The following is a 21,280-nucleotide window of genomic DNA, read 5'->3' as shown; positions in this document are numbered from 1 at the left end:
GAAACAGAAAGCAATTGAGCACCATCTCTGATGCATGGAACAAGCAACACAATTGGCTCAATCGAAGCAGAATGCAAGTGGGCACTATCAGTAATGCATGGAGCAGGCAACACAATTGTCTCAATGGGAGCAGAATGCAACTAGGCACTATCTCTAGTACATGGAAAAGGCAACATAAGTGGCTCAATGGAAACAGAATTCAATTGAGCATTATCTCTAATGCATGGAAAGGCAACACAATTTGCTCAATAGAAGCATAATGCAACAGGGCACTATCTCTAATGCATGGAGCAAATAACACAATGGGCTCAGTGGGAGTAGAATGCAATTGGGCACTATCTCTAATGCATGGAACAGGCAACACAATTGGCTCAATAGAATCAGAAAGCAATTGATCACTATCTCTAACGCTTGGAACAGGCAACACAATTGGCTCAGTGGGATAAGAATGCCATTGGGCACTATTAATAATGCATAAAACAGGCAACACAATTGGCTCAATAGAAGCAGAATGCAATTGGGCACTTTCTCTAATGCATGGAACAGGCAACATACTTGGCTCAATGGGAGCAGAATGTAATTGGGCACTGTCTCTAATGCATGGAACAGGCAACACAATTGGCTCAATAGAAGCAGAATGCAATTGGTCACTATCAGTAATGCAAGGAACAGCCAAAATAATTGACTCAGTGGGATTAGAATGCAATTGGTCACTATTAGTTATGCATAAAACAGGCAACACAAATGTCTCAATAGTAGCACATAGCAATTGCGCACTATCTCTAATGCATGGAACAGGCAACACAATTGGCTCAATAGAAGCAGAATGCAATTGGGCACTATCTATAATGCATGGAACAGGCAACATAATTGGCTCAATGGAAACAGAAAGCAATTGAGCACTTTATCTAATGCATGGAACAGGTAACACAATTGGCTCAATGGGAGCAGAATGCAACTGTGCAATATCTCTAGTGCATGGAACAGGCAACATAATTGGCGCAAAGGAAACAGAATGCAATTGAGCACTATCTCTAATGCGTGGAACATGCAACACAATTGGCTCAATAGAAGCAGAATGCAATAGGGAACTCTCTCTAATGCATGGAACAGGCAATACAATTAGCTCAAAGGGAGCAAAATGCAATTGGGCACTATCAGTAATGCAGGGAACAGGGAACACAATTGGCTCAGTGGGATCAGAATGCAATTGGGCACTATCAGTAATGCATGGAGAAGGCAACACGATTGGCTCAATGGGAGCAGAATGCAATTGGGCACTATCTATAATGCATGGAACAGGCAACACAAATTGGTCAGTGGGAGTAGATTGCAATTGGACACTCTCTCTAATGCATGGAAAAGGCAACACAATTGGCACAATAGAAGCAGAACGCAATTGTGAACTATCTCTAATACATGAAACAGGGAACATAATTGGCTCAATGGAAGCAAAATGCAACTGGGCGCTATCTCTAATGCCTGGAACAGGCAGCACAATTGGCTCAGTGGGATTAGAATGCAATTGGGCACTATTAGTAATGCATACAACAGGCAACCCAATTGGCTCAGTAGAAGCACAATGCAATTGGACACTATCTATAATGCATGGAACAGGCATGGCAATTGGCTCAATAGAAGCACAATGCAATTGGGCACTATCTCTAATGCATGGAACAGGCAACATAATTGGCTCAATGGAAACAGAAAGCAATTGAGCACCATCTCTGATGCATGGAACAAGCAACACAATTGGCTCAATCGAAGCAGAATGCAAGTGGGCACTATCAGTAATGCATGGAGCAGGCAACACAATTGTCTCAATGGGAGCAGAATGCAACTAGGCACTATCTCTAGTACATGGAAAAGGCAACATAAGTGGCTCAATGGAAACAGAATTCAATTGAGCATTATCTCTAATGCATGGAAAGGCAACACAATTTGCTCAATAGAAGCATAATGCAACAGGGCACTATCTCTAATGCATGGAGCAAATAACACAATGGGCTCAGTGGGAGTAGAATGCAATTGGGCACTATCTCTAATGCATGGAAAAGGCAACACAATTGGCTCAATAGAACCAGAAAGCAATTAATCACTATCTCTAACGCTTGGAACAGGCAACACAATTGGCTGAGTGGGATTAGAATGCAATCGGGCACTATTAATAATGCATAAAACAGGCAACACAATTGGCTCAATAGAAGCAGAATGCAATAGGGCACTATCTCTAATGCATGGCGCAGGCAACACAATTGGCTCAATAGAAGCAGAATGCAATTGGGCAATTTCTCTAATGCATGGAACAGGCAACAAACTTGGCTCAATGGGACTAGAATACAATTGGGGACTGTCTCTAATGCATGGAACAGGCAACACAATTGGCTCAATAGAAACAGAATGCAATAGGGCACTATCTCAAATGCATGGCGCAGGCAACACAATTGGATCAATAGAAGCAGAATGCAATCAAGCACTATCTCTAATGCATAGAACAGGTAACGCAATTGGCTGAATGGGAGCAGAATGCAACTGGGCAATATCTCTAGTGCATGGAACAGGCAACATAATTGGCTCAATAGAAGCAGAATGCAATAGGGAACTCTCTCTAATGCATGTAACAGGCAACACAATTGGCTCAATGGGAGCAAAATGCAATTGGTCACTATCAGTAATGCAAGGAGCAGGCAACACAATTGGCTCAGTGGGAGCAGAATGCAATTGGGCACTATCAGTAATGCATGGAGCAGGCAACACAATTGGCTCAATGGGAGCAGAATGAAATTGGGCACTATCTCTAATGCATGGAACAGGCAACACAATTGGCTCAGTGGGAGTACATTGCAATTGGACACTCTCTCTAATGCATGGAAAAGGCAACACAATTGGCTCAATAGAAGCAGAAAGCAATTGTGAACTATCTCTAATGCATGAAACAGTCAACATAATTGGCTCAATGGAAGCGAAATGCAACTGGGCGCTATCTCTAATGCATGGAACAGGGAACACAATTGGCTCAATGGAAGCAGAATGCAACTGGGTGCTATCTCTAATGCATGGCGCAGGCAACACAATTGGCTCAATAGAAGCACAATGCAATTGGGCACTATCTCTAATGCATGGAACAGGCAACATAATTGGCTCAATGGAAACAGAAAGCAATTGAGCACCATCTCTGATGCATGGAACAAGCAACACAATTGGCTCAATCGAAGCAGAATGCAAGTGGGCACTATCAGTAATGCATGGAGCAGGCAACACAATTGTCTCAATGGGAGCAGAATGCAACTAGGCACTATCTCTAGTACATGGAAAAGGCAACATAAGTGGCTCAATGGAAACAGAATTCAATTGAGCATTATCTCTAATGCATGGAAAGGCAACACAATTTGCTCAATAGAAGCATAATGCAACAGGGCACTATCTCTAATGCATGGAGCAAATAACACAATGGGCTCAGTGGGAGTAGAATGCAATTGGGCACTATCTCTAATGCATGGAAAAGGCAACACAATTGGCTCAATAGAACCAGAAAGCAATTAATCACTATCTCTAACGCTTGGAACAGGCAACACAATTGGCTGAGTGGGATTAGAATGCAATCGGGCACTATTAATAATGCATAAAACAGGCAACACAATTGGCTCAATAGAAGCAGAATGCAATAGGGCACTATCTCTAATGCATGGCGCAGGCAACACAATTGGCTCAATAGAAGCAGAATGCAATTGGGCAATTTCTCTAATGCATGGAACAGGCAACAAACTTGGCTCAATGGGACTAGAATACAATTGGGGACTGTCTCTAATGCATGGAACAGGCAACACAATTGGCTCAATAGAAACAGAATGCAATAGGGCACTATCTCAAATGCATGGCGCAGGCAACACAATTGGATCAATAGAAGCAGAATGCAATCAAGCACTATCTCTAATGCATAGAACAGGTAACGCAATTGGCTGAATGGGAGCAGAATGCAACTGGGCAATATCTCTAGTGCATGGAACAGGCAACATAATTGGCTCAATAGAAGCAGAATGCAATAGGGAACTCTCTCTAATGCATGTAACAGGCAACACAATTGGCTCAATGGGAGCAAAATGCAATTGGTCACTATCAGTAATGCAAGGAGCAGGCAACACAATTGGCTCAGTGGGAGCAGAATGCAATTGGGCACTATCAGTAATGCATGGAGCAGGCAACACAATTGGCTCAATGGGAGCAGAATGCAATTGGGCACTATCTCTAATGCATGGAACAGGCAACACAATTGGCTCAGTGGGAGTACATTGCAATTGGACACTCTCTCTAATGCATGGAAAAGGCAACACAATTGGCTCAATAGAAGCAGAAAGCAATTGTGAACTATCTCTAATGCATGAAACAGTCAACATAATTGGCTCAATGGAAGCGAAATGCAACTGGGCGCTATCTCTAATGCATGGAACAGGGAACACAATTGGCTCAATGGAAGCAGAATGCAACTGGGTGCTATCTCTAATGCATGGCGCAGGCAACACAATTGGCTCAATAGAAACACAATGCAATTGGGCACTATCTCTAATGCATGGAACAGGCAACATAATTGGCTCAATGGAAACAGAAAGCAATTGAGCACAATCTCTGATGCATGGAACAAGCAACACAATTGGCTCAATAGAAGCAGAATGCAATTGGGCACTATCAGTAATGCATGGAGCAGGCAACACAATTGGCTCCTTGTGATTAGAATGCAATTGAGCACTATTAGTTATGCATAAAACAGGCAATAGAAATGCCTCAGTAGAAGCAGAATGCAATTAGGCACTATCTATAATGCATGGAATAGGCAACATAATTGGCTCAATGGAAACTAAATGCAATTGAGCACTATCTCTAATGCATGGAACAGGTAACATAATTGGCTCCATGGGAGGAGAATGCAACTGGGCAATATCTCTAGTGCATGGAACAGGCAACATAAGTGGCTCAATGGAAACAGAATTCAATTGAGCATTATCTCTAATGCATGGAAAGGCAACACAATTTGCTCAATAGAAGCATAATGCAACAGGGCACTATCTCTAATGCATGGAGCAAATAACACAATGGGCTCAGTGGGAGTAGAATGCAATTGGGCACTATCTCTAATGCATGGAAAAGGCAACACAATTGGCTCAATAGAACCAGAAAGCAATTAATCACTATCTCTAACGCTTGGAACAGGCAACACAATTGGCTGAGTGGGATTAGAATGCAATCGGGCACTATTAATAATGCATAAAACAGGCAACACAATTGGCTCAATAGAAGCAGAATGCAATAGGGCACTATCTCTAATGCATGGCGCAGGCAACACAATTGGCTCAATAGAAGCAGAATGCAATTGGGCAATTTCTCTAATGCATGGAACAGGCAACAAACTTGGCTCAATGGGACTAGAATACAATTGGGGACTGTCTCTAATGCATGGAACAGGCAACACAATTGGCTCAATAGAAACAGAATGCAATAGGGCACTATCTCAAATGCATGGCGCAGGCAACACAATTGGATCAATAGAAGCAGAATGCAATCAAGCACTATCTCTAATGCATAGAACAGGTAACGCAATTGGCTGAATGGGAGCAGAATGCAACTGGGCAATATCTCTAGTGCATGGAACAGGCAACATAATTGGCTCAATAGAAGCAGAATGCAATAGGGAACTCTCTCTAATGCATGTAACAGGCAACACAATTGGCTCAATGGGAGCAAAATGCAATTGGGCACTATCAGTAATGCAGGGAGCAGGCAACACAATTGGCTCAGTGGGAGCAGAATGCAATTGGGCACTATCTCTAATGCATGGAACAGGCAACACAATTGGCTCAGTGGGAGTACATTGCAATTGGACACTCTCTCTAATGCATGGAAAAGGCAACACAATTGGCTCAATAGAAGCAGAAAGCAATTGTGAACTATATCTAATGCATGAAACAGTCAACATAATTGGCTCAATGGAAGCGAAATGCAACTGGGCGCTATCTCTAATGCATGGAACAGGGAACACAATTGGCTCAATGGAAGCAGAATGCAACTGGGTGCTATCTCTAATGCATGGCGCAGGCAACACAATTGGCTCAATAGAAGCACAATGCAATTGGGCACTATCTCTAATGCATGGAACAGGCAACATAATTGGCTCAATGGAAACAGAAAGCAATTGAGCACAATCTCTGATGCATGGAACAAGCAACACAATTGGCTCAATAGAAGCAGAATGCAATTGGGCACTATCAGTAATGCATGGAGCAGGCAACACAATTGGCTCCGTGTGATTAGAATGCAATTGAACACTATTAGTTATGCATAAAACAGGCAATAGAAATGCCTCAATAGAAGCAGAATGCAATTAGGCACTATCTATAATGCATGGAATAGGCAACATAATTGGCTCAATGGAAACTAAATGCAATTGAGCACTATCTCTAATGCATGGAACAGGTAACATAATTGGCTCCATGGGAGGAGAATGCAACTGGGCAATATCTCTAGTGCATGGAACAGGCAACATATTTGGCACAAAGGAAACAGAATGCAATTGAGCACTATCTCTAATGAGTGGAACATGCAATACAATTGGCTCAACAGAAGCAGAATGCAATAGGGAACTCTCTCTAATGCATGGAACAGGCAACACAATTGGCTCAATGGGAGCAAAATGCAATTGGGCACTATCAGTAATGCAGGGAGCAGGCAACACAATTGGCTCAGTGGGAGCAGAATGCAATTGGGCACTATCTCTAATGCATGGAACAGGCAACACAATTGGGTCAGTGGAAGTCGATTGCAATTGGACACTCTCTCTAATGCATGGAAAAGGCAACACAATTGGCTCAATAGAAGCAGAAAGCAACTGGGTGCTATCTCTAATGCATGGCGCCGGCAACACAATTGGCTCAGTGGGATTAGAATGCAATTGGGCACTATTAGTAATGCATAAAACAGGCAACCCAATAGGCTCAATAAAAGCACAACGCAATTGGGGACTATCTCTAATGCATGGAATAGGCAACACAATTGGCTCAATAGAAGCACAATGCAATTGGGCACTATCTCTAATGCATGGAACAGGCAACATAATTGGCTCAATGGAAACAGAATGCAATTGGGCACTATCAGTAATGCATGGAGCAGGCAACACAATTGTCTCAATGGGAGCAGAATACAACTGGGCAATATCTCTAGTACATGGAACAGGCAACATAATTGGCTCAATTGAAACAGAATGCAATTGAGCATTATCTCTAATGCATGGAACAGACAACACAATTGGCTCAATAGAAGCAGAATGCAACAGGGCACTACCTCTAATGCATGAAGCAAATAACACAATTGGCTCAGTGGGAGTAGAAATCAATTGGGCACTATCTCTAATGCATGGAACAGGCAACACAATTGGCTCAATAGAACCAGAAAGCAATTGATCCCTATCTCTAACGCTTGGAACAGGCAACACAATTGGCTCAGTGGGATAAGAATGCCATTGGGCACTATTAATAATGCATAAAACAGGCAACACAATTGGCTCAATAGAAGCAGAATGCAATTGGGCACTTTCTCTAATGCAGGGAACAGGCAACATACTTGGCTCAATGGGAGCAGAATGCAATTGGGCACTATCTCTAATGTATGGAACAGGCAACACAATTGGGTCAGTGGAAGTCGATTGCAATTGGACACTCTCTCTAATGCATGAAACAGGGAACACAATTGGCTCAATGGAAGCAGAATGCAACTGGGTGCTATCTCTAATGCATGGCGCAGGCAACACAATTGGCTCAGTGGGATTAGAATGCAATTGGGCACTCTTAGTAATGCATAAAACAGGCAACCCAATAGGCTCAATAAAAGCACAACGCAATTGGGCACTATCTCTATTGCATGGAACAGGCAACACAATTGGCTCAATAGAAGCACAATGCAATTGGGCACTATCTCTAATGCATGGAACAGGCAACATAATTGGCTCAATGGAAACAGAAAGCAATTGAGCACAATCTCTGATGCATGGAACAAGCAACACAATTGGCTCAATAGAAGCAGAATGCAATTGGGCACTATCAGTAATGCATGGAGCAGGCAACACAATTGTCTCAATGGGAGCAGAATACAACTGGGCAAAATCTCTAGTACATGGAACAGGCAACATAATTGGCTCAATTGAAACAGAATGCAATTGAGCATTATCTCTAATGCATGGAACAGACAGCACAATTGGCTCAATAGAAGCAGAATGCAACAGGGCACTACCTCTAATGCATGAAGCAAATAACACAATTGGCTCAGTGGGAGTAGAATGCAATTGGGCACTATCTCTTATGCATGGAACAGGCAACACAATTGGCTCAATAGAACCAGAAAGCAATTGATCACTATCTCTAACGCTTGGAACAGGCAACACAATTGGCTCAGTGGAATAAGAATGCCATTGGGCACTATTAATAATGCATAAAACAGGCAACACAATTGGCTCAATAGAAGCAGAATGCAATTGGGCACTTTCTCTAATGCATGGAACAGGCAACATACTTGGCTCAATGGGAGCAGAATGCAATTGGGCACTGTCTCTAATGCATGGAACAGGCAACACAATTGGCTCAATAGAAGCAGAATGCAATTGGTCACTATCAGTAATGCAAGGAACAGCCAACAAAATTTACTCAGTGGGATTAGAATGCAATTGGTCACTATTAGTTATGCATAAAACAGGCAACACAAATGTCTCAATAGTAGCACAATGCAATTGCGCACTATCTCTAATGCATGGAACAGGCAACACAATTGGCTCAATAGAAGCAGAATGCAATTGGGCACTATCTATAATGCATGGAACAGGCAACATAATTGGCTCAGTGGAAACAGAAAGCAATTGAGCACTTTATCTAATGCATGGAACAGGTAACACAATTGGCTCAATGGGAGCAGAATGCAACTGGGCAATATCTCTAGTGCATGGAACAGGCAACATAATTGGTGAAAAGGAAACAGAATGCAATTGAGCACTATCTCTAATGCGTGGAACATGCAACACAATTGGCTCAATAGAAGCAGAATGCAATAGGGAACTCTCTCTAATGCATGGAACAGGCAATACAATTAGCTCAATGGGAGCAAAATGCAATTGGGCACTATCAGTAATGCAGGGAGCAGGGAACACAATTGGCTCAGTGGGATCAGAATGCAATTGGGCACTATCAGTAATGCATGGAGAAAGCAACACGATTGGCTCAATGGAAGCAGAATGCAATTGGGCACTATCTATAATGCATGGAACAGGCAACACAAATTGGTCAGTGGGAGTAGATTGCAATTGGACACTCTCTCTAATGCATGGAAAAGGCAACACAATTGGCTCAATAGAAGCAGAACGCAATTGTGAACTATCTCTAATACATGAAACAGGGAACATAATTGGCTCAATGGAAGCAAAATGCAACTGGGCGCTATCTCTAATGCATGGAACAGGCAGCACAATTGGCTCAGTGGGATTAGAATGCAATTGGGCACTATTAGTAATGCATAAAACAGGCAACCCAATTGGCTCAATAGAAGCACAATGCAATTGGGCACTATCTATAATGCATGGAACAGGCATCGCAATTGGCTCAATAGAAGCACAATGCAATTTGGCACTATCTCTAATGCATGGAACAGGCAACATAATTGGCTCAATGGAAACAGAAAGCAATTGAGCACCATCTCTGATGCATGGAACAAGCAAAACAATTGGCTCAATCGAAGCAGAATGCAAGTGGGCACTATCAGTAATGCATGGAGCAGGCAACACAATTGTCTCAATGGGAGCAGAATGCAACTAGGCACTATCTCTAGTACATGGAAAAGGCAACATAAGTGGCTCAATGGAAACAGAATGCAATTGAGCATTATCTCTAATGCAAGGAAAGGCAACACAATTTGCTCAATAGAAGCATAATGCAACAGGGCACTATCTCTAATGCATAGAACAAATAACACAATGGGCTCAGTGGGAGTAGAATGCAATTGGGCACTATCTCTAATGCATGGAAAAGGCAACACAATTGGCTCAATAGAACCAGAAAGCAATTGATCACTATCTCTAAGGCTTGCAACAGGTAACACAATTGGCTGAGTGGGATTAGAATGCAATCGGGCACTGTCTCTAATGCATGGAACAGGCAACACAATTGGCTCAATAGAAGCAGAATGCAATAGGGCACTATCTCTAATGCATGGCGCAGGCAACACAATTGGCTCAATAGAAGCAGAATGCAATTGGGCAATTTCTCTAATGCATGGAACAGGCAACAAACTTGGCTCAATGGGACTAGAATACAATTGGGGACTGTCTCTAATGCATGGAACAGGCAACACAATTGGCTCAATAGAAACAGAATGCAATAGGGCACTATCTCTAATGCATAGAACAGGTAATGCAATTGGCTGAATGGGAGCAGAATGCAACTGGGCAATATCTCTAGTGCATGGAACAGGCAACATAATTGGCTCAATAGAAGCAGAATGCAATAGGGAACTCTCTCTAATGCATGTAACAGGCAACACAATTGGCTCAATGGGAGCAACATGCAATTGGGCACTATCAGTAATGCAGGGAGCAGGCACCACAATTGGCTCAGTGGGAGCAGAATGCAATTGGGCACTATCAGTAATGCATGGAGCAGGCAACACAATTGGCTCAATGGGAGCAGAATGCAATTGGGCACTATCTCTAATGCATGGAACAGGCAACACAATTGGCTCAGTGGGAGTACATTGCAATTGGACACTCTCTCTAATGCATGGAAAAGGCAACACAATTGGCTCAATAGAAGCAGAAAGCAATTGTGAACTATCTCTAATGCATGAAACAGTCAACATAATTGGCTCAATGGAAGCGAAATGCAACTGGGCGCTATCTCTAATGCATGGAACAGGCAGCACAATTGGCTCAGTGGGATTGGAATGCAATTGGGTACTATTAGTAATGCATAAAACAGGCAACACAATTGGCCCAATAGAAGCACAATGCAATTGGGCACTATCTCTAATGCATGAAATAGGCAACGCAATGGGCTCAATAGAAGCACAATGCAATTGGGCACTATCTCTAATGCATGGAACAGGCAACATAATTGGCTCAATGGAAACAGAAAGCAATTGAGCACAATCTCTGATGCATGGAACAAGCAACACAATTGGCTCAATAGAAGCAGAATGCAATTGGGCACTATCAGTAATGCATGGAGCAGGCAACACAGTTGTCTCAATGGGAGCAGAATACAACTGGGCAATATCTCTAGTACATGGAACAGGCAACATAATTGGCTCAATTGAAACAGAATGCAATTGAGCATTATCTCTAATGCATGGAACAGACAACACAATTGGCTAAATAGAAGCAGAATGCAACAGGGCACTACCTCTAAAGCATGAAGCAAATAACACAATTGGTTCAGTGGGAGTAGAATGCAATTGGGCACTATCTCTAATGCATGGAACAGGCAACACAATTGGCTCAATAGAACCAGAATGCAATTGATCACTATGTCTAACGCTTGGAACAGGCAACACAATTGGCTCAGTGGGATAAGAATGCCATTGGGCACTATTAATAATGCATAAAACAGGCAACACAATTGGCTCAATAGAAGCAGAAGGCAATTGTGCACTTTCTCCAATGCATGGAACAGGCAACATACTTGGCTCAATGGGAGCAGAATGCAATTGGGCACTATCTCTAATGCATGGAACAGGCAACACAATTGGGTCAGTGGAAGTCGATTGCAATTGGACACTCTCTCTAATGCATGAAACAGGGAACGCAATTAGCTCAATGGAAGCAGAATGCAACTGGGTGCTATCTCTAATGCATGGCGCAGGCAACACAATTGGCTCAGTGGGATTAGAATGCAATTGGGCACTATTAGTAATGCATAAAACAGGCAACCCAATAGGCTCAATAAAAGCACAACGCAATTGGGCACTATCTCTAATGCATGGAACAGGCAACACAATTGGCTCAATAGAAGCACAATGCAATTGGGCACTATCTCTAATGCATGGAACAGGCAACATAATTGGCTCAATGGAAACAGAAAGCAATTGAGCACAATCTCTGATGCATGGAACAAGCAACACAATTGGCTCAATAGAAGCAGAATGCAATTGGGCACTATCAGTAATGCATGGAGCAGGCAACACAATTGTCTCAATGGGAGCAGAATACAACTGGGCAATATCTCTAGTACATGGAACAGGCAACATAATTGGCTCAATTGAAACAGAATGCAATTGAGCATTATCTCTAATGCATGGAACAGACAACACAATTGGCTCAATAGAAGCAGAATGCAACAGGGCACTACCTCTAATGCATGAAGCAAATAACACAATTGGCTCAGTGGGAGTAGAATGCAATTGGGCACTATCTCTAATGCATGGAACAGGCAACACAATTGGCTCAATAGAACCAGAAAGCAATTAATCACTATCTCTAACGCTTGGAACAGGCAACACAATTGGCTGAGTGGGATTAGAATGCAATCGGGCACTATTAATAATGCATAAAACAGGCAACACAATTGGCTCAATAGAAGCAGAATGCAATAGGGCACTATCTCTAATGCATGGCGCAGGCAACACAATTGGCTCAATAGAAGCAGAATGCAATTGGGCAATTTCTCTAATGCATGGAACAGGCAACAAACTTGGCTCAATGGGACTAGAATACAATTGGGGACTGTCTCTAATGCATGGAACAGGCAACACAATTGGCTCAATAGAAACAGAATGCAATAGGGCACTATCTCAAATGCATGGCGCAGGCAACACAATTGGATCAATAGAAGCAGAATGCAATCAAGCACTATCTCTAATGCATAGAACAGGTAACGCAATTGGCTGAATGGGAGCAGAATGCAACTGGGCAATATCTCTAGTGCATGGAACAGGCAACATAATTGGCTCAATAGAAGCAGAATGCAATAGGGAACTCTCTCTAATGCATGTAACAGGCAACACAATTGGCTCAATGGGAGCAAAATGCAATTGGGCACTATCAGTAATGCAGGGAGCAGGCAACACAATTGGCTCAGTACGAGCAGAATGCAATTGGGCACTATCTCTAATGCATGGAACAGGCAACACAATTGGCTCAGTGGGAGTACATTGCAATTGGACACTCTCTCTAATGCATGGAAAAGGCAACACAATTGGCTCAATAGAAGCAGAAAGCAATTGTGAACTATATCTAATGCATGATACAGTCAACATAATTGGCTCAATGGAAGCGAAATGCAACTGGGCGCTATCTCTAATGCATGGAACAGGGAACACAATTGGCTCAATGGAAGCAGAATGCAACTGGGTGCTATCTCTAATGCATGGCGCAGGCAACACAATTGGCTCAATAGAAGCACAATGCAATTGGGCACTATCTCTAATGCATGGAACAGGCAACATAATTGGCTCAATGGGAACAGAAAGCAATTGAGCACAATCTCTGATGCATGGAACAAGCAACACAATTGGCTCAATAGAAGCAGAATGCAATTGGGCACTATCAGTAATGCATGGAGCAGGCAACACAATTGGCTCCGTGTGATTAGAATGCAATTGAACACTATTAGTTATGCATAAAACAGGCAATAGAAATGCCTCAATAGAAGCAGAATGCAATTAGGCACTATCTATAATGCATGGAATAGGCAACATAATTGGCTCAATGGAAACTAAATGCAATTGAGCACTATCTCTAATGCATGGAACAGGTAACATAATTGGCTCCATGGGAGGAGAATGCAACTGGGCAATATCTCTAGTGCATGGAACAGGCAACATATTTGGCACAAAGGAAACAGAATGCAATTGAGCACTATCTCTAATGAGTGGAACATGCAATACAATTGGCTCAACAGAAGCAGAATGCAATAGGGAACTCTCTCTAATGCATGGAACAGGCAACACAATTGGCTCAATGGGAGCAAAATGCAATTGGGCACTATCAGTAATGCAGGGAGCAGGCAACACAATTGGCTCAGTGGGAGCAGAATGCAATTGGGCACTATCTCTAATGCATGGAACAGGCAACACAATTGGGTCAGTGGAAGTCGATTGCAATTGGACACTCTCTCTAATGCATGGAAAAGGCAACACAATTGGCTCAATAGAAGCAGAAAGCAACTGGGTGCTATCTCTAATGCATGGCGCCGGCAACACAATTGGCTCAGTGGGATTAGAATGCAATTGGGCACTATTAGTAATGCATAAAACAGGCAACCCAATAGGCTCAATAAAAGCACAACGCAATTGGGGACTATCTCTAATGCATGGAATAGGCAACACAATTGGCTCAATAGAAGCACAATGCAATTGGGCACTATCTCTAATGCATGGAACAGGCAACATAATTGGCTCAATGGAAACAGAATGCAATTGGGCACTATCAGTAATGCATGGAGCAGGCAACACAATTGTCTCAATGGGAGCAGAATACAACTGGGCAATATCTCTAGTACATGGAACAGGCAACATAATTGGCTCAATTGAAACAGAATGCAATTGAGCATTATCTCTAATGCATGGAACAGACAACACAATTGGCTCAATAGAAGCAGAATGCAACAGGGCACTACCTCTAATGCATGAAGCAAATAACACAATTGGCTCAGTGGGAGTAGAAATCAATTGGGCACTATCTCTAATGCATGGAACAGGCAACACAATTGGCTCAATAGAACCAGAAAGCAATTGATCCCTATCTCTAACGCTTGGAACAGGCAACACAATTGGCTCAGTGGGATAAGAATGCCATTGGGCACTATTAATAATGCATAAAACAGGCAACACAATTGGCTCAATAGAAGCAGAATGCAATTGGGCACTTTCTCTAATGCAGGGAACAGGCAACATACTTGGCTCAATGGGAGCAGAATGCAATTGGGCACTATCTCTAATGTATGGAACAGGCAACACAATTGGGTCAGTGGAAGTCGATTGCAATTGGACACTCTCTCTAATGCATGAAACAGGGAACACAATTGGCTCAATGGAAGCAGAATGCAACTGGGTGCTATCTCTAATGCATGGCGCAGGCAACACAATTGGCTCAGTGGGATTAGAATGCAATTGGGCACTCTTAGTAATGCATAAAACAGGCAACCCAATAGGCTCAATAAAAGCACAACGCAATTGGGCACTATCTCTATTGCATGGAACAGGCAACACAATTGGCTCAATAGAAGCACAATGCAATTGGGCACTATCTCTAATGCATGGAACAGGCAACATAATTGGCTCAATGGAAACAGAAAGCAATTGAGCACAATCTCTGATGCATGGAACAAGCAACACAATTGGCTCAATAGAAGCAGAATGCAATTGGGCACTATCAGTAATGCATGGAGCAGGCAACACAATTGTCTCAATGGGAGCAGAATACAACTGGGCAAAATCTCTAGTACATGGAACAGGCAACATAATTGGCTCAATTGAAACAGAATGCAATTGAGCATTATCTCTAATGCATGGAACAGACAGCACAATTGGCTCAATAGAAGCAGAATGCAACAGGGCACTACCTCTAATGCATGAAGCAAATAACACAATTGGCTCAGTGGGAGTAGAATGCAATTGGGCACTATCTCTTATGCATGGAACAGGCAACACAATTGGCTCAATAGAACCAGAAAGCAATTGATCACTATCTCTAACGCTTGGAACAGGCAACACAATTGGCTCAGTGGAATAAGAATGCCATTGGGCACTATTAATAATGCATAAAACAGGCAACACAATTGGCTCAATAGAAGCAGAATGCAATTGGGCACTTTCTCTAATGCATGGAACAGGCAACATACTTGGCTCAATGGGAGCAGAATGCAATTGGGCACTGTCTCTAATGCATGGAACAGGCAACACAATTGGCTCAATAGAAGCAGAATGCAATTGGTCACTATCAGTAATGCAAGGAACAGCCAACAAAATTTACTCAGTGGGATTAGAATGCAATTGGTCACTATTAGTTATGCATAAAACAGGCAACACAAATGTCTCAATAGTAGCACAATGCAATTGCGCACTATCTCTAATGCATGGAACAGGCAACACAATTGGCTCAATAGAAGCAGAATGCAATTGGGCACTATCTATAATGCATGGAACAGGCAACATAATTGGCTCAATGGAAACAGAAAGCAATTGAGCACTTTATCTAATGCATGGAACAGGTAACACAATTGGCTCAATGGGAGCAGAATGCAACTGGGCAATATCTCTAGTGCATGGAACAGGCAACATAATTGGCGAAAAGGAAACAGAATGCAATTGAGCACTATCTCTAATGCGTGGAACATGCAACACAATTGGCTCAATAGAAGCAGAATGCAATAGGGAACTCTCTCTAATGCATGGAACAGGCAATACAATTAGCTCAATGGGAGCAAAATGCAATTGGGCACTATCAGTAATGCAGGGAGCAGGGAACACAATTGGCTCAGTGGGATCAGAATGCAATTGGGCACTATCAGTAATGCATGGAGAAGGCAACACGATTGGCTCAATGGAAGCAGAATGCAATTGGGCACTATCTATAATGCATGGAACAGGCAACACAAATTGGTCAGTGGGAGTAGATTGCAATTGGACACTCTCTCTAATGCATGGAAAAGGCAACACAATTGGCTCAATAGAAGCAGAACGCAATTGTGAACTATCTCTAATACATGAAACAGGGAACATAATTGGCTCAATGGAAGCAAAATGCAACTGGGCGCTATCTCTAATGCATGGAACAGGCAGCACAATTGGCTCAGTGGGATTAGAATGCAATTGGGCACTATTAGTAATGCATAAAACAGGCAACCCAATTGGCTCAATAGAAGCACAATGCAATTGGGCACTATCTATAATGCATGGAACAGGCATCGCAATTGGCTCAATAGAAGCACAATGCAATTTGGCACTATCTCTAATGCATGGAACAGGCAACATAATTGGCTCAATGGAAACAGAAAGCAATTGAGCACCATCTCTGATGCATGGAACAAGCAAAACAATTGGCTCAATCGAAGCAGAATGCAAGTGGGCACTATCAGTAATGCATGGAGCAGGCAACACAATTGTCTCAATGGGAGCAGAATGCAACTAGGCACTATCTCTAGTACATGGAAAAGGCAACATAAGTGGCTCAATGGAAACAGAATGCAATTGAGCATTATCTCTAATGCAAGGAAAGGCAACACAATTTGCTCAATAGAAGCATAATGCAACAGGGCACTATCTCTAATGCATAGAACAAATAACACAATGGGCTCAGTGGGAGTAGAATGCAATTGGGCACTATCTCTAATGCATGGAAAAGGCAACACAATTGGCTCAATAGAACCAGAAAGCAATTGATCACTATCTCTAAGGCTTGCAACAGGTAACACAATTGGCTGAGTGGGATTAGAATGCAATCGGGCACTGTCTCTAATGCATGGAACAGGCAACACAATTGGCTCAATAGAAGCAGAATGCAATAGGGCACTATCTCTAATGCATGGCGCAGGCAACACAATTGGCTCAATAGAAGCAGAATGCATTTGGGCAATTTCTCTAATGCATGGAACAGGCAACAAACTTGGCTCAATGGGACTAGAATACAATTGGGGACTGTCTCTAATGCATGGAACAGGCAACACAATTGGCTCAATAGAAACAGAATGCAATAGGGCACTATCTCTAATGCATAGAACAGGTAATGCAATTGGCTGAATGGGAGCAGAATGCAACTGGGCAATATCTCTAGTGCATGGAACAGGCAACATAATTGGCTCAATAGAAGCAGAATGCAATAGGGAACTCTCTCTAATGCATGTAACAGGCAACACAATTGGCTCAATGGGAGCAACATGCAATTGGGCACTATCAGTAATGCAGGGAGCAGGCACCACAATTGGCTCAGTGGGAGCAGAATGCAATTGGGCACTATCAGTAATGCATGGAGCAGGCAACACAATTGGCTCAATGGGAGCAGAATGCAATTGGGCACTATCTCTAATGCATGGAACAGGCAACACAATTGGCTCAGTGGGAGTACATTGCAATTGGACACTCTCTCTAATGCATGGAAAAGGCAACACAATTGGCTCAATAGAAGCAGAAAGCAATTGTGAACTATCTCTAATGCATGAAACAGTCAACATAATTGGCTCAATGGAAGCGAAATGCAACTGGGCGCTATCTCTAATGCATGGAACAGGCAGCACAATTGGCTCAGTGGGATTGGAATGCAATTGGGTACTATTAGTAATGCATAAAACAGGCAACACAATTGGCCCAATAGAAGCACAATGCAATTGGGCACTATCTCTAATGCATGAAATAGGCAACGCAATGGGCTCAATAGAAGCACAATGCAATTGGGCACTATCTCTAATGCATGGAACAGGCAACATAATTGGCTCAATGGAAACAGAAAGCAATTGAGCACAATCTCTGATGCATGGAACAAGCAACACAATTGGCTCAATAGAAGCAGAATGCAATTGGGCACTATCAGTAATGCATGGAGCAGGCAACACAGTTGTCTCAATGGGAGCAGAATACAACTGGGCAATATCTCTAGTACATGGAACAGGCAACATAATTGGCTCAATTGAAACAGAATGCAATTGAGCATTATCTCTAATGCATGGAACAGACAACACAATTGGCTAAATAGAAGCAGAATGCAACAGGGCACTACCTCTAAAGCATGAAGCAAATAACACAATTGGTTCAGTGGGAGTAGAATGCAATTGGGCACTATCTCTAATGCATGGAACAGGCAACACAATTGGCTCAATAGAACCAGAATGCAATTGATCACTATGTCTAACGCTTGGAACAGGCAACACAATTGGCTCAGTGGGATAAGAATGCCATTGGGCACTATTAATAATGCATAAAACAGGCAACACAATTGGCTCAATAGAAGCAGAATGCAATTGTGCACTTTCTCTAATGCATGGAACAGGCAACATACTTGGCTCAATGGGAGCAGAATGCAATTGGGCACTATCTCTAATGCATGGAACAGGCAACACAATTGGGTCAGTGGAAGTCGATTGCAATTGGACACTCTCTCTAATGCATGAAACAGGGAACGCAATTGGCTCAATGGAAGCAGAATGCAACTGGGTGCTATCTCTAATGCATGGCGCAGGCAACACAATTGGCTCAGTGGGATTAGAATGCAATTGGGCACTATTAGTAATGCATAAAACAGGCAACCCAATAGGCTCAATAAAAGCACAACGCAATTGGGCACTATCTCTAATGCATGGAACAGGCAACACAATTGGCTCAATAGAAGCACAATGCAATTGGGCACTATCTCTAATGCATGGAACAGGCAACATAATTGGCTCAATGGAAACAGAAAGCAATTGAGCACAATCTCTGATGCATGGAACAAGCAACACAATTGGCTCAATAGAAGCAGAATGCAATTGGGCACTATCAGTAATGCATGGAGCAGGCAACACAATTGTCTCAATGGGAGCAGAATACAACTGGGCAATATCTCTAGTACATGGAACAGGCAACATAATTGGCTCAATTGAAACAGAATGCAATTGAGCATTATCTCTAATGCATGGAACAGACAACACAATTGGCTCAATAGAAGCAGAATGCAACAGGGCACTACCTCTAATGCATGAAGCAAATAACACAATTGGCTCAGTGGGAGTAGAATGCAATTGGGCACTATCTCTAATGCATGGAACAGGCAACACAATTGGCTCAATAGAACCAGAAAGCAATTGATCACTATCTCTAACGCTTGGAACAGGCAACACAATTGGCTCAGTGGGATAAGAATGCCATTGGGCACTATTAATAATGCATAAAACAGGCAACACAGTTGGCTCAATAGAAGCAGAATGCAATTGGGCACTTTCTCTAATGCATGGAACAGGCAACATACTTGGCTCAATGGGAGCAGAATGCAATTGGGCACTGTCTCTAATGCATGGAACAGGAAACACAATTGGCTCAATAGAAGCAGAATGCAATTGGTCACTATCAGTAATGCAAGGAACAGCCAACACAATTGACTCAGTGGGATTAGAATGCAATTGGTCACTATTAGTTATGCATAAAACAGGCAACACAAATGTCTCAATAGTAGCACAATGCAATTGCGCACTATCTCTAATGCATGGAACAGGCAACACAATTGGCTCAATAGAAGCAGAATGCAATTGGGCACTATCTATAATGCATGGAACAGGCAACATAAATGGCTCAATGGAAACAGAAAGCAATTGAGCACTTTATCTAATGCATGGAACAGGTAACACAATTGGCTCAATGGGAGCAGAATGCAACTGGGCAATATCTCTAGTGCATGGAACAGGCAACATAATTGGCGCAAAGGAAACAGAATGCAATTGAGCACTATCTCTAATGCGTGGAACATGCAACATACTTGGCTCAATGGGAGCAGAATGCAATTGGGCACTATCTCTAATGCATGGAACAGGCAACACAATTGGGTCAGTGGAAGTCGATTGCAATTGGACACTCTCTCTAATGCATGAAACAGGGAACGCAATTGGCTCAATGGAAGCAGAATGCAACTGGGTGCTATCTCTAATGCATGGCGCAGGCAACACAATTGGCTCAGTGGGATTAGAATGCAATTGGGCACTATTAGTAATGCATAAAACAGGCAACCCAATAGGCTCAATAAAAGCACAACGCAATTGGGCACTATCTCTAATGCATGGAACAGGCAACACAATTGGCTCAATAGAAGCACAATGCAATTGGGCACTATCTCTAATGCATGGAACAGGCAACATAATTGGCTCAATGGAAACAGAAAGCAATTGAGCACAATCTCTGATGCATGGAACAAGCAACACAATTGGCTCAATAGAAGCAGAATGCAATTGGGCACTATCAGTAATGCATGGAGCAGGCAACACAATTGTCTCAATGGGAGCAGAATACAACTGGGCAATATCTCTAGTACATGGAACAGGCAACATAATTGGCTCAATTGAAACAGAATGCAATTGAGCATTATCTCTAATGCATGGAACAGACAACACAATTGGCTCAATAGAAGCAGAATGCAACAGGGCACTACCTCTAATGCATGAAGCAAATAACACAATTGGCTCAGTGGGAGTAGAATGCAATTGGGCACTATCTCTAATGCATGGAACAGGCAACACAATTGGCTCAATAGAATCAGAAAGCAATTGATCACTATCTCTAACGCTTGGAACAGGCAACACAATTG

This window comes from Ambystoma mexicanum, chromosome 4p (assembly GCF_040938575.1).
Source record: "Ambystoma mexicanum isolate Mex_15411 chromosome 4p, UKY_AmexF1_1, whole genome shotgun sequence".
Lineage (NCBI taxonomy): Eukaryota > Metazoa > Chordata > Amphibia > Caudata > Ambystomatidae > Ambystoma > Ambystoma mexicanum.
Note: the sequence above shows the minus strand (reverse complement) of the source record.